Source organism: Dipteris shenzhenensis, chromosome 10 (assembly GCF_047967505.1).
Source record: "Dipteris shenzhenensis isolate YYH24624 ecotype China chromosome 10, Dip_SZ_1.0, whole genome shotgun sequence".
Lineage (NCBI taxonomy): Eukaryota > Viridiplantae > Streptophyta > Polypodiopsida > Gleicheniales > Dipteridaceae > Dipteris > Dipteris shenzhenensis.
In genome coordinates, this window is record NC_141605.1 from 44,439,286 (window position 1) to 44,455,326 (window position 16,041).

The window sequence follows — 16,041 nt, forward strand, 5'->3', positions numbered from 1 at the left end:
GCTGCAAGCATATGAGTCCAGGGCTGATTCTGACAAAAAAAAGTGAGTAGGAGAGGAATTTTCCTTGCCATGACATGATGCGCAATATTCAGCACATTCAATCCTCCATGCATCCTTGGGGAACAAACTTTTTCCATCCGCATGAGTCTTAAGGCTTTAATAGATGACTGTGTTTTCCATAACACCTCCATAGCCTGAGACATGAAAGCAGAAATGTCTTGAGAGGTCCAATGTATCAAAGGCAAGTAATACTGAACATAGGTCATGATGATCGACTGGACAATCCGAAGCCTAACATGGAGTGGCCAGGTGGAAAGCTTCCAGTAGTGGAGCTTGGCATGAAGTTTAAAATCCACTTTAACTGTTGTTTCCTAGTGATGTGCCAGCCAATAGGATAACCAAGATGGCGGACCACATCATAGGGCTGCATAATCTGTCTTGGCCATAAAAGAGCATGCCAGTCATGTAGATGCAGAGGTAGGAGGCTGGATTTATCAAAATTGACATGTAGGCCAGCAACCATACCATATAGGGAGAGCGTGTCCATGAGAGTCTTCAATTGCTGTGGAGAATTATGCTGCATAAAGGAGTCATCTGCATATGCCTGAGCCATAAAGGGAGGAGCTCTAGGAATCTGAAGACCAATGAGATGGCCATCTGCTGTAAGATGATCAAAAAATCTGAGAAGTGGATGAGTGGCAATGGCATACAACAGAGCACTGAGTGGACACCCTTGTCTGACCGAACGACCCAAAGACCAAGATTGAGAGAGATGATTGCCAAGGATGCACTGGGTTGTAGAGTCAGCATACAAGCAGTAGATGACATTAGCCATTCTTGCCCCAAATCCCATCTTAGCCATTGTCTGTGAGATAAAATCCCAATTGACAGTGTCAAATGCTTTAGCAATGTCCACTTGCATGATAAAAACATCCTGGTTGGAATATTTGGCATATTCAATAGCCATGAGAGCATTGCCAATATTATCATAGATCTGCCGCCTAGGAACCAAGCCATATTGCAAGGGATGCAAACCATCATGAAGCACTTTATGAAGGCGGTGCACCAGCATTTTGGCAAATAGTTTGTAAATGATGGGCATCAATGTGATGGGCCTCCAATCCGTCACATATTCACACAAGTTCCGCTTAGGGATGAGTTTAACTATGCCATGCTTCCATGATTGGGGCAATACTCCTTTAAGCCATGCCTCATTAATCATTTGCAGGATAACCCCTAAAGGTGATGCATACATAGTAGTTGGTCTCACGAGGGTGTCGTAGAACCACTTCATAGGGGGGTCCTGGAAATGTGCCTGAAAACAGTCTCTCTAGTCATGGCAGAGCTCCCTGTCGTGGAGTAAGACGAGCTCTAGCTACCTGGGTGATCCTGAAAAGTGGTCATGTGAACACTGCCCCCAAGTATGTGTAGGACTGCACTATCTCCACTGGCTCACCTGAGAGAGAGAGAGAGAGAGAGAGAGAGAGAGAGAGAGAGCATATGATGATGGTTTGCAACCATGAACCGGTGCTGTGGAAAATGGCACAATAGCTGATCACTGCTATGCTTTACAGGTTTTACTGTATCTAGCCTTGTAGTTGACTATCGTATTTATATGACATGATTTGTTTTGGATTGGATGTCAGCAATTATTGTGCGAGTGTATTTTTTGTAGTGGCAATGCCCTTATGGTGATTCTTTTCATGTTTTTAGATCATTGGTGTGATCATATCACAATCATATCACCATCAGATAGGTTTTGTGCAAGATATGCAAGTTGAAATATTAATGAAAGTGGAAGTTTTTTTTTTTTAGAGGGTAAATGCATCAAATCCTGGTCAAAATGACGATTTACGTAGTGCTTCTGAAGACATCCATGTGAATCTGATCACTCAGTTCTTTTGAACAGTGACAATGTGTTCAGCAAGAGGCAGTAATGATTTGGAGGAGCGCAAACTAGCGCTGTCATATGGAATAGTCGTCACCTTAAGTAAAACCAACAGCTGCTACTTCAGGAGAAATGAAGTTACGTAGGAGCTGAATCATGTCAGCACAAGCGAGTAAGATTACCGGAGACTCCAGTAATGAGCGGCATCTTCTGATTAGGACGTCGGCAGAAAAAAAAGCAATTTTCTCCCCAAGATGACGACCCTTGTATAGGTGCAGGAGAGGTGCAGCAAAATAACGGGCCAGATCTGTGAAAAGAAGCGATACAGGTCCAAGTATATATGGGCAGCTTCTCAAAACAGCACGAAATTGTGCAGCTCCATTAGCATAGCATCAAGCTCCTTCATGGTGTCTTCAAGGGCTCCACATAAGAGAAAGAAGGCGATGCAGCTGAAGTAGCTGGATACAAAGGAAAACGTGCAGCAAATTTAGAGGCAATAGCTGAACATCGTCTCCAGGAAGAAGAAAATGCACAGCCTCATGTTCATGTTGGTGCTCCATGGCAAGATCTAAGAAGAGAGGAGCAGCACATAGCTAAGGTGAGTGAATATCTGAAAGAGATAGGCACACTGGACATGTAGGAAGGAAGGCCCAGCTTCGAGATTACGAGCAGGAGTAGCAATGGCTTATGCTGCAGCAGACATGACAACTCCTGAATGTTGAGCTTGGAGGGAGCAAGAAAGGATCAGTTAGACCAGCTCTATACCACATGAAGGAACAAGAGAGCAATCACATGATGCGAAATGATAGGCACAAGAACTCGAATAGATTGCTTACCAGGAAGGAGAGTACAAGTGCCCTTTTATAAGCTGGCTAGCCTTATCTTCTCACACACCTAACACACCAAACTCTAGGAGGTGGCATTAATAGCTCACCTACTAGGTGCACTCACACCTACACAAATGTAGGACATCCTAGGACTCTAGGACACACACACTAGGACTCACTCAACTTGACTTCATGTTCTAACATCTCCTACTTGAGGATAGCCATATCGCCGAGGCGGTCCTCATGGGGCATGGGATCTTCATGCTGAAACTCTCTTCTGCAGAGGGTGCTAGCCACCTATTGGCACGCTCTCCCATCTTGATGGATGGGAAGATGATTTCCCTTGTCCTGTGGTATTGAGGCTTCCGCTCGGCAAATTTCGACACTTAGCATTGTATCCCTCATCATCCAGTGACACTGCTCTTCCCTGGCTTCGCAACAGAGCTTAGGCCTTGTGTTATAGATTTTGGGGCCCTCTTTGGCACGGTTCTTCGGGATTCTTTTGCATATGTGGTCAGCTCAGGTAATCCTCGAGTACGAGTTGCACTGGAGGATCTCTCGACGATACCCGAGTATATTGAGATACTGACAGATATAGGAAGCACCTCGCAACAGGTGATTGTGACATGGCAGCCGAACCAGTGTCTCAGGTGCCATGGATTTGGGCACCAGGCTAGTGCTTGCCCCCTCTTCAGCCAGCAGGTTGCACCCCCAGTCACAGCGGAGACCCCACTAGCATGCCAATCAATCTCTTCCCAGGCAGAGTTGCCCCGTGGTGAGGAGGAAGGCTGGACAGAAGTGGTACGTAAGCCCCCCTAAGCAAAAGCAGTGCAAAGTTTTTGTGAAGGGGAAAGAGCCTCTTGTGGATGTAGTCATGAAGGAGGCTGTGGATGATCAGATGAGTACATTTGCCTCCCCCCCCTCCTTCTCCCCCTCCTAGTCCCCCACCCCCATCTCCTCCTCCACACCCCACCCCCCCCCTGCTCCCTCGCCCCCTCAGCCCTATCCACCCTTAGCCTCCCCCCAACCTTGCAGCCTCCTCAGGAGTTAGCCACTCCAGCCCCCACCTCGGCTCTCTCAGTTAGCTTCAGCAGGTCCTCAACGCGTACTCGGGAGGGGAGTTCGGGCCTCCCTCGAGGCTTGCCGATGCAGTTCTACAGGGCTGGGCCATGGGACTATCTAGAGGTTGAAGGGGAGGGCTCTTCCCAGCCTGTCTAGACATTTTCGTCTTTGTGCTGTGACGTGGCGCAGATTCCAGAATCACAATCTTAGCCCGTCCTGATGGCCCTTCCTCCTCTTTCGCCCTATGCAGCAAAGCGAACAAGCAATGGATAGGGGAACTGGTGATGAGGTATGTAATCAATTCCAATCTCTAGATCACCTACTTTATCGACAATCACACTTGCACCTGTGTAATCTCTGCATCATAGGCTTAGAACATGCATTCTTCGCGATGAAATATTCAAAAACTGAATTACGGAGCACCTGACGGGCACACAGGACACCACACTAGGACCCAGGACAACATGTCAGGCTAGACCCCCCTGAAGGTACTTTATTACTTGAGAGTTCTTGTACAAGCTTCCACTGTGTTGGACATGCCATAATACACAGGGACAAATGAATACATAGGGTGGAAGATGCACACACCTGCCAAAGATAGTAACTGGCCATTAGTCTAATTCCTAAACTAGTTATTAATGCTCTATGGGCCTCTAGACCCATCTAGTGCCTACTAAGCTCTAGGTCACAGGGAAAATCCTCCTTGACCGCTTGCTAGGCACTTTTTAATTGCTTGGGTGCTTAATCCCTCTTTAGGTACCTGCACAATTAATTAATGCACCAAGACATGGCACCCATTAATTGTTAGCTTTGCATGCAATAAAATAATTAATCTTTGACTAATCCTAGTCACTTGTGGGCATCCCCACGTGAACACATGTGCACACATATATTTACTTACTTGGTTGACCGGAGTCAACCCCTTTGATCGTGGTCCCTTACCTTTGACCGAAGTCAAGGCTCTTTGACCATGGACAAATCTTACTGACCGTGGTTAGTACACAATCTTGGGTTGATCGAGGTCAAACCCCTTGGACCAAAGTCCATTCTTCTTGACAAAAGTCAAGTACTTTGACCTAGTCAATGCTTTGACCGGAGTCAACTGAACTTTGACCAACAAAATGAAGCTTTGATTGAAGTCAAACTTGGTCAATCTTTAATTATCTTATGGATATTTACATCTTGGTGACATTCCCTCGGCTTCTAATCAGTTGACCTCAACTGAAAAGCCTCCTTGTGGATATCCAAAACTTGTAGATAGTTAGACGACACGTCTTCATCTATCCACTTGGCATTCAAATCCGAGTAATTCTTGAACTTGACAAGATACATGTAAGATATTTTGCCCTTTGGTCCCTTATGTACAGTGTGATGTACAATCTACTCTGGTTGAAGGATCTCCTCCAACTCTTCCACCTCTGGTGGTTCTTCTAGGACTGGTTCCTCTGGTATAGGCCCTTATCTCTTTAGTTACCTGAAAAGATCCATAACTTCGGGTAGACAACTTGGCATATGCTTTTTCTTTGCCCTTAAGCTTGCGTAGCCTAGCTTTTTGGAATCTTAAAAGCACCCATTCTCTAGGTTTGAGATCCAACTGACGCCTGTGCTTATCTGTAGCTTTCTTGTACTTTTCTTGAGACCTTTCTATGGCTGTCTGAATTTGGCTGAAAGTTGTCTCAAGGTCTTTGACATCAGCTGCAAATATCTCGTCTTTTGTCCTGCGGATAGGTGGCAGAATCACCTTCCCATACATGATTTCAAATGGGGCTTTTCTTGTGGAGCTATGCACCGTATTGTTGTATGCAAACTCCACCAGTGGGAGATACTTTTTCCACTCTGATTTTTGATCAGCCACATAGCATCTTAGCATATCCAACACTGTTGAATTTGCTATTTCACTCTGACCGTCGGTCTCGGGGTGGAAAGAAGATGAAAATTCTAGCTTGGTCCCCATGTTACCAAACAATGCTCTCCAGAATAGGCTGGTCATTCTCGGTTCACAGTCACTTACAATGGACTTCGGCAAGCCATGGTGCTTGAAGATCTGTGCAAGAAACACTCTTGCCATATGATCTGCCTTTTGTCTTTCTGACTGGAATGAAGTGGGCTTGCTTACTGAACCTATCGATGATTGTCTAGATCCCATCATTCCCATTCTTTGTCCTTGGCAAATCAAAAATGAAGTCCATTGCAATACTCTTCCAAGGTGCCTGTGGCATAAGCAAGCCAGGTGCCTTGTGTTTGTCATACTTGACCTTTTGGCATGTAAGGCATTCTGTCACATATTGATGTATGTCTTTCCCGATTCACGGCCAATAAAAGTACTTTTCAAGAGCTTGAGTTGTAGATGCAATTCCTCTATGCCCGGCATACGGAGGTGAATGACACTCCTCTAAAATCTTTTTCCTTAACTCTCGGGTGATCCTTCATGACATGGTCATCTTTCAGTGAATACTGACTTGAGGACTGCCCCTCATGCAACTGCTGTAAAATCTCTCCAAAGTCTAAATCAGTGGCATATTGTTGCTTCATCCCCTCAAGGTCTTGACAAAGCATTTGCCACGTTGTTCTGTGCTCCGGAAGTATACACAATTTGAAAATGAAACATGGACAATTGATTTGCCCATGTCATATGCTTCTTTGAGAGCTTTGTCTGGGTTAAAAAGTACTTCAAACTTTGATGATCTGTCTTAATCGTAAAGTCTGCACCCAAAAGATAGTGCTTCCACATAGTCAAGGCATGCATCACAGCTAACAACTCTTTCTCATAGATTCCCGTGTGCAATTCTGCACCACGAAGCCTCCGGCTCTCATAAGCCACAACATGACCTTCTTGATGGAGAGCAGCCCCAATACAATCACCGCAAGCATCGCAAACTACCTTGAATGGCTTGCATAAGTCCGGAACTACAAGTGAGTAGTGAAGGTTGCCTTTTGTACTTCTCCCCATTTGAAGGCTGCGTTTTTCTTGGCTAGATCATGCAGTGGAGCGGCTAGATTCGCAAAATGCCTTATGAACCTTCTGTAATATGAACAAAGGCCCAAAAAGCTACGTACTTCATGTACACTTTTGAGCTTTGGCCATTCTTGAATAGCACGGATCTTAGCAGGATCCATTCAAATGCCATCTTTAGAAATGATGTGCCTCAAATACTGAATTTATTCAAGAAAGAATTCACTTTTCTTGCCATTGACCAAAAGCTGATGTTTACGCAACTCTTGAAACACAACGGCAAGATGTCCCTTATGTCCTTCCGTCTTGGAAAAGACTAAGATATCATCGAAGAAAGTTCCAGTAAACTGTCTATAAGGACGGAAGATTTGGGTCTTGGAAAAGACTAAGATATCATCGAAGAAAGTTCTAGTAAACTGTCTATAAGGACAGAAGATTTGGCTCATCATTCTATTGAATGTGGCAGGGGCATTTGTCAACCCAAATGGCATTACTAAATATTCATAGTCCAAATGTGGTACGAAATGCTATCTTGTACACATCCTGCGGTGGTATGTGTATCTCTGATGGTAACCACTCTTCAGATCAATCTTGCTGAAAACTGATGCTCCATTCAATTGATCCAACACAACATCAATGCGCAGAATAAGGAAAATCTATTCTTGATGGTCATCTTGTTAAGTGCATGATAATCGGATACAAGAGCGAGCTCCTTTGCGCTACCCCTGTGTGCCCTCTCCCCAGGCGCCCCCGTCGTCAACGCCTGCCCACCCTTCACCCTTCTCCCTCCTCACCTTCCTTGCGCCCCTCCCGCCCCTTGCCTTAGCCTGTTGTGGCCCCTAGTTGGTGGTGCTTGCAGTTGCGACTCCTGCCCATGAGCGGTGATGGGATCCCCTTTGGCCCTGAGGGTTGAGCCCTTCCCCTTCGCTGCTGAAAGTTCTCTGCGTCCTCACAGTCAGGGGCAACATCTCGCTTTGGTTCGTGGCATCGCTCTCTCGGTGGCGGCTTCAACGTTGACTCGATGCGGTAGTCTCTTCTCCTTTTTGAGTAAACGACGATGCTCGGGGAGGGCTTGTCCTTGCTGGTGGATTTTTCGTGCCCTACGGGGAGCTGGGCATTGCACTCTTTCTTTGGACAAGAGCTTTGTTGGCTGTAGCTCTCTCTTGCACCTTGGCAGACTTCCATTTCGGCATCCACTTTGCAGCAGGGGGAATATCTTTCAGGAGCTCCCTTCCCCCATTGAGGAGCTAGCTTCTCCGTGGCCCCAAGCTGTCCGGATTCTGTGCTTGCACTTGCAGGTCATAAAGGATTCTGGCTACTGGCATGTGGTCATGCCTTCCTCTAGGACGAGGTGTATCTTCTTGGAGGGTTGTGGTTTTCGGGATGTGTGTGCCTCCTTCCAGAGGTTGTGAACCTTGTGGGGTGTGTTCTAGTTTAGTGCTCGTGGCATCAAGCTTCTTCTCCTTGTCAAGAGTTCCTTTCTCCCCCTCTTGAGCCTTGAGCCACCCCTACAGCTACGCTTACACCTGATGTTGGTAATGAGATCTAGGTACTCGTGTGCGCCTGTGTCTTCCCCTACATCGTGGTGGCTCCTATCTGTGGGTGGTGCACTTGGAGATGCGTGTGGCTGGTTCCAGAGGAAGAGAACTTTGTCGGGTGTAGTCTGTAGCAACGCTCATGGCGTCAAGCTTCATCCCCTCGTTCCTTGATGTTGAGTTTGTGTCTCCAGTGGCATGCTTCGTGTGTATGGTGCTTCTTCGGATTCACGATCTATTGGATCGTGGAGGACCCAGATTAGAGCAACATGATGGTTATGGTCTATTGGGTGTCCCTCTAGTGCCTCCCTCTATGAGGCAAGGTCTTCTAAGACTTGCGGGGACCTAGAATGGATCGGATTGCCCATAGGCTGTACTTGGCAGTGCAGGCTAGTATCTGGCATTGGCATTGCTATGGAAATTTGTATTTTCAGCTTTTTGATTTTGGGGTAGTACCCCTCAGCTCCAGCCTTGCTGCTGAGCCCTTGATGTACTTGCCTTTTGAGGAATATAATTAGCCCTATCTTTTTCTGCAAAAAAAAAGTGCACAATAATCAACGCACATTCGAAATAAACCATCCTTCTTTTGCACCAGAAGCACTGGTGAACAGAAAGGAGAGGAACTGGGCTGAATTAACCCCTTGGACAATAAGTCCTTTACTTGTGTCATTATTTCCTATCGCTGCGAAGCACTCACCCTATAGGATGGTCTATTTGTAGGCTCACTGCCTAGCATCAACTCTATGCTGTGGTCTTCTGGTCTCTCGAGAGGTAGCTCCCCTGGTAATGTGTCTGAAAAACAATCTTTGAATTCATCAAGAAACTGTAATTTCTGATTTTCAGCAACATTAACTTCAGAATTCAAGTCTACTGGTCTATCCTTGACAAAAATCATGTACGCAAAAACAGGAGATTTTATTACTTTGCCAATGGCAGTGTTAGATACAATGGGTATGGTTTCCCCCCTATTCTTGGCAACTATTTGAAGAGTTTGTCCTTTATGTACAACACTCAAAACCCTATTTGGATATGAGGTCTGCACCCCAAACCAGGGTGTCCCTAGAATAACATCATAATGCTTGAGATGTGAAATGAGGAAGTCCTCCTAGTCAACATATCCCTGTACATGTATGCGAAGTTTTCCTATCAAGGGAGTCATTGGCACAAGAGCCCCATCAAAAGCTTTGTGATGACTTTTACTTAAGTCATTCAATTATTAATATTTAATGACCATTCATGAGCGGAAGCAGAATGAAGGAGACGAGTTGAGACAGGATTGCAAAACGAGTTATTGTATTCATCCTTGAGGCATTCTTAAATAGATGCCAAAGGGTTGCAATTGAATAGTCATGAGTCACGAGTGAAGAGTCATAAGGCACATCCCTTAGTGTAAGGGTGTGACCCTTCATGTGTAGGTGTGACTCTTAAATATAGAGTTGTGTCCTTTAGATGAGTTGTGTCCCTTTAGAAGAGACATACCCTTTGATAGGTGACCCATGTGACGGGATGTGACCGTTCACTGGTGTCCCTTCATCAAAGTACTCATAATTGAGCATAATTAACAATAATTAAAGAAGATTAGTCACAAATCGTGACATTCCCTCCCACTTAAAATAAAAGCTGGGTTTTAGGGAAGTAGTTGTTGTCTTTTATCAAAGAACTCTTGTAGAAGTTCCGGATAATGTTGTAAGTCTTCATCACTTTGCCAAGTTGCTTCAGAATCGTCCATGTCTTGCCATTGTACCAGAAATTCTGTAATGATTTTCTGCCGAGTTTCCCGTTGTTGAACATCGAGAATCTTCTCAGGAACCAACAGTACATGTTCGTCTTCAATCTCTGGAACGTAGGAAGAGACTTCTGGAATCGGAGAATCGCCAGGAACAAACTTCTTGAGCCATGAGATGTGGAAAGTCGGATGGATCTTTCCCCAAGAAGGCGGTAACTCCATCTTATAACTGACTGGAGAGTTCTTCTTAATAATCCGAAAAGGACCATAGTATCTGGGTCGTAGCTTTGGAAAAACAGATTTTACCGTCTTATACCGATGAGGAGCTACAAACAAAAGAACCATGTCACCTTCTTCAAATTCAACATGTCGTCGATGTTTGTTGGCTGATTTCTGATACTGTTCTTGAACTCGAATCATTCGGTCTTTGATTTGTAAGAGAATGTCCTGCATCTCTTGAATCAACTGATCTGCTAAAGCACCTTTATGTTGAAGAATAAAGTTTGTAGGGACCAATGGAGTGTGTCCATAAGCTGCTTGGAAAGGAGTCATGCCTATTGCTGAGTGAAAAGAGTTGTTATAGGCAAACTCTACCAACGGCAAATAATCTTCCCAAGAGGCTAGTCTTGTCTGTATGTAATGCCGAAGCATTGCTTCTAAAAGTTGGTTCAGATTTTCAGTTTGTCCATCAGACTCCGGATGGTAGGCTGAACTGAACAAGAGAGTCGTACCAAGTGACTTGAAGAGAGAAGTCCAGAAATGCCCAGTAAACTTTGGATCTCGATCGGAGACAATGTTCTTAGGCAATCCATGAAGTTTGAAAACATCATTGATGAAGAGGATTGCAACTTCTGGAGCATGTGCTGTCTTCTTGCAAGCAATAAAGTGTGCCATCTTTGAAAAACGATCCACGATGACGAGGATTTGGGTGTTACCTCTTGCAGATCTTGGCAGTGAAGTAATGAAATCCATGCTGATACTTTCCCATCTTTCAGTCGGAATAGGAAGTGGTTGCAGGAGACCAGCTGGAGCTTGTCGACTCGTCTTCATTTGTTGACATGAGAAACATTGTGTAACATATTTTATCACATCTTGTTTCGTCTGAGGCCAATAGTAGGAAGCAGAAAGTAATCTGTACGTCTTGTTGATACCAGGATGAGCTGCATAAGGAACATCATGATGCTCTTGAATTAACTGTCGCCGAATACCTGGATCATGAGGTACGCAGATTCGATCTTGATAATATAAAAGTCCATTGACCAAAGAATAGTGTGCATAGATCTTCTTTTCCGAAGGAGTAGACGTTGGAGTAGTTACTACTCTGAATGCATTAGAAAAATCACGATCCGTTGCATAGTGATATGTGAAGTTGCCAGGAATCTCCATCTGTACTGTAGAGATTGCTGAATTTGTTGCTTGAGGCATGCGGCTGAGAGCATCAGCTACCACGTTCGAGAGACCAGGAACATATTCAATAGTCATGTGGAAGTTGGCCAAGTACTCTACCCATCTGCCTTGTCGAGCATTCATTACTGGCTGAGTGAAGATGTACTTCAAAGAGTGATGATCTGTCTTGACCAACGAGTCTGCACCTAAAAGATAATGCTTCCAGGCTTGATATGCATGAATGATGGCCAGGAACTCCTTGTCATAGACTGGGTACCGTGTTTGAATTGAGGAGAGTTTATGACTGATGAAGGCAATGACTCGTCCTTGTTGCATGAGTACGGCACCGGTAGCAAGGTCAGAAGCATCGGTCATAACTTCAAAAGGGAGGTGTGGATCAACCTTTATGTGCCTCATGAATGACCTCTTCCGGCCCTTTCTGGATCAGTTTGTCATCATCTACCTAGACGATATCTTGGTCTTCAGTGCTTCAGTCGAGGAACATAAGCGACATCTTCCACAAGTTTTTCAGGTCTTACAAGAAAATGCTCTTTACATCAATCCTGGAAAGAGTGAATTTTTCAAGACCACATTGGAATACTTGGGACACATCATTTCCGCAAACGGAATATCAGTGGATCCTAAGAAAATTGAGGTGATCAAGCAATGGCCAACGCCAAAGAACATCCATGATGTCAGGTCCTTCCTTGGACTTGCTAATTTTTATCACACCAAGGTTTACAAGTTTTCAGAGATTGCTGCTCCATTAACAGAGGTTCTCAAATCAGCCCCTGCTTTTCATTGGACGGATGCCGCAACAAAAGCCTTTGAAGCCCTGAAGGTAGCCTTGTCTACCACTCCAGTAGTTGGAATTGCTGCTGGGGCATTTGTCAACCCAAATGGCATCACTGTGTACTCATAATGGCCATACTTGGTTCGAAAAGCTGTCTTTGGTTCATCACCTTCGCGGATACGGATTTGATGGTATCCAGACTTCAAATCAATTTTTGAGAACACTTTGGCATGCAAGAGTTGATCAAAGAGTTCATCAATGTGAGGAAGAGGGTACTTATTCTTGATTGTCAATTTGTTGAGGGCTCGATAGTCGATGCAGAGTCGCATGGACTTGTCCTTCTTCTTTACCAGGATAACTGGAGCACCAAAGGGACTTTTGCTGGGCCGGATGTGTCCTTTCTCCAATAGTTCCGCTAGTTGCCGCTGAATTTCTTGAGACTCGGTAAAGGAGACCCTGTAAGGAGCACGGATTGGAGGAGCACTTCCAAGAACCAAGTCGATTGGATGGTCCACTGGTCTTCTAGGAGGTAATTGGGCTGGCAGTTCGTCCGGGAATAAATCCAAGTGAGGCTGAAAAAAGGGCTCATGTAGATAAGCCAGTTTAGAGTCCGGAATAGGATCAGGAGGTTCTTTAGCGGACACCATGATGATGGCTGAAGAGGTTCCTGCTTTGCGAATCCATCTTTTGGCTTGAAGAGCAGAAATGCTTGGAACCCGTGTCTGATCTCGAATTCCCGAGAGGTTGACCAGATTACCATTCTGAACAAATTGAAGAGAATGATTTCGGAAGCTGATGAGAGGATCATACTCATAGAGCCATGGCTGTCCAAGAATCATGTCATATCGCGACAAGGGCATGATATCGAAATCAATCTTGTCCCTGTACTTCTGAATGCGGATGGAGAGTTTAGGCACAAGGGTCGTACAATGGGAAAGTGACCCATCTGCCAATTCCACATCAAAGTGTCGTGGGCTGGGAACGGGGTTGGAAGATTCATCTTGTGAACCAAGGCCGTAGACACAAAATTTGTAGAGCATCCACTATCTATGAGTACCAACACAGTCTTCTCGTGAATGGAACCCAGAAGTTGGAGCACCTGTTGTGATTTTGCCAACACGACTGCCGAAGAGGAATGTGTGATCATAATGTTTTGAGGCCGTGTACCTTTGCCAGATTCATGGGAGGCAGGAGGGGCTTCGTCCGATACTAACTCCAAAGCGGTATTGCTTTTCTTTGTGTTAGGTCTTTTAGGACACTCAAACCACCGATGGTTCCCTTGGCAAATGGTACATAAACCTGTTTTAGGCTGTCCTGGAGAAGATTCCGTAGAGGAGGTTGAGGGTCGAGACTGATCTCGCCTGTTGTCTTTACTGGAATCTCGTCCTGAGTTGCGTCCGTCATCACGTCCTGTGTTTCTTCTAGTGTCGTTGCCGCACTCCTGATAGGGGGGTCGATTGGAAGAAGAGGATCCATGATTTGACTGACGAGGTTTGTAGTCTGAGGACTGGTTAGGCTGCCTTTGTTGGGACGAACCATTACCGGAGTAAGGTTTGCCGTTGTTCCTTGAAGGGGCCGTTGAAGAAGTCTTTGTATCCTTGCTGTAATTCCTGTTTTGATTGGACCCTGTGATGTCCTGAATGCGTTCCGCATAGTGGATTGCCGCCGATAGAGTAAGGGGATTGTACTTATGTACTTAAAGAGAGATTAGAGTAGGTTTTGTGAGGAAAGAAAGGGGGAAAATGTAGTAAAAATCACCAAAAAATCTTATTTTTCATGTTTTTTCTCTTTTTTCTCTTTTTTTTTGGTGCTTGCTAGATAGATCGGGCCTTCCCCTTCACCCTACCACATCACAGAAATCAAAACATCAAAAAACACCTTCAAAATCACAAAAACACAGTCAGCGATGCACTCGCGGGAAGAAATTGGAAACTGTCAAAAAGTCAACGCAAAAGAGGAAAAGTTGATGAGGAACTCGAGATCCAGCGCGAATCTTGCTAGATCCATGGGCGGATCTCAAGTCCAGTTCCACGCACGGATCTTGTCTTCCACGCGTAGATCTCACGGTCAACAGGAATCTCCTGCCTTGGTCAACGCGGGACGGTCAAGGCAAATTTCAGATCCACGCATGGATCTTCGTGCAATCAACGGTGAACAGTTGATCAACGGGAAACTCAGCCCTAGATCCATGCGGGGATCTTACGATATCCACGTGGGGAAATTCCCAAATCCATGAGCGGATCTTACGAGATCCACGTGCGAAACAGGCTAGATCCACGCACGGATCTTACAAGACGTGGATCTTGCGAAATTCACATGTGGATCTACTAAGATCCACGCGGGAATCTCAAAAAATTTCATGTTTTTTCTAGATTTTTTCATTTTTTCTTGTTTTGATAGTTATTTTTGCTGACTACTCGCGAGCCCCAATATTCCCTTACACACGTCGCTTCGCAGAGTTTTGCCCAGCCTGTCTGCGGTCTCACCCCAGTGTCATTGAGTTTTTCTAAGGAGCTCATTTTGCGTTGAAACTCTGGCGAAATTTCTAACTTTCCATACCTTGAGAATCGCCTAAGTTCAGACATTTTGAGGGCAAAAGTAGGAAAAATCGCATGCAAAATACATTGACATAAACCCCATTTTGCAAAAAAATCGCTACGGCGCTGTCCCTGCACCTCGTCAGGATGCTGTCCCTAGACCCTGCCCTGTTATGGTGCAGGGAAGCCACAAGGCCTTGACCTCGCTTGTAGGTTTGGGCCTCTACCGCATCGATTGACACATGCACCTGAGATCAGAACGGGTACCAGGCACAGACACCACTCATGAAGAAGGCACATCAAACACTGGTATATCCAGCCACACATCGAGCTTCACCTCGCACAGAGCAGGTAGCTCTCAAATCATCTCGTATCCTAAGCTCGAGTCGTACCCCAACCAGTGGCCAGCCACTAGTGAAAGCTCCCAATCAGAACAATCCATGAGCTTTGCCATTGACATGGAGCCGCCACGAGAGCCGAAGAGGACTCCAACAGTCCCAGATACACCCACTATGTCACATAGCGTCCTTTTAGGCCAAGTGCATAGTATGTTTGGACTAGGCCAACATAGAACCGAACCTAAGGCCACTACACCTGAGTTTGTGAATACGTTCGCAACAATCAGGCTAGACCCCGTAGAGTTAGCCCAACAACCGGCAGATCATCCTGTCTACACAGAGGCTCTATGATGTGAGCAAGAAGCTCAAGAAGTGCAGTCGCCATGAGACATAGCCTACGATCCCCAAGTACAATCATATGGCCCGTCAGCCAAGTACGTTAACCCAGGGGGACTCTATGGCATGTATCAACCAGCTGCATGGCCAAGCGAGGGAACCTCATGGGATCCCGCTTACATACCACCACTAGGGATACCCATGCCTCAGTACAACATGACAGGCTCACAGCCCCATCCATGTTCCATGCACGCCCCCCCACACCAAAACTTAGTAGACTATGAGGACATTATGCAATACCATGGTACCCTGCAATTCCTATAGATCCAACCCAAGGGTGGAGAATCCCATATCAACCTCCACTACACCCTGAACCGCTCTTGAAAGAGATCCCAGAGGAAAATGAGGATTTGGAAACTCAATCTGCAGGATTGAGAGTTCTAATTCCTCCCCCACTAGTTGTCCCAACACTCATCAGAGAGCCACGACCCCCAACAGCTCTTGCACCAATAACAACTACGAGCAACCCAAGTCTTGGGGCTACAGCTCTAGTGTACATACCAATGGGACCAAGAGCCCCACCACTCCCCCATAACTCAATCTCGGTAGCTCCAATGCTGCGATTTGTGCATACAGCAGTGCCACAGCGCATGCCAGTAC

General features: G+C 45.6%; 1 pseudogene; it reads right to left on the reverse strand.

Annotated features, from left to right (window-relative positions):
- Positions 1-12,175: 12,175 nt before the first annotated feature.
- Positions 12,176-13,317, reverse strand: LOC147897879 (uncharacterized; annotated as a pseudogene).
- Between the last annotated feature and the right edge of the window lie 2,724 nt (positions 13,318-16,041).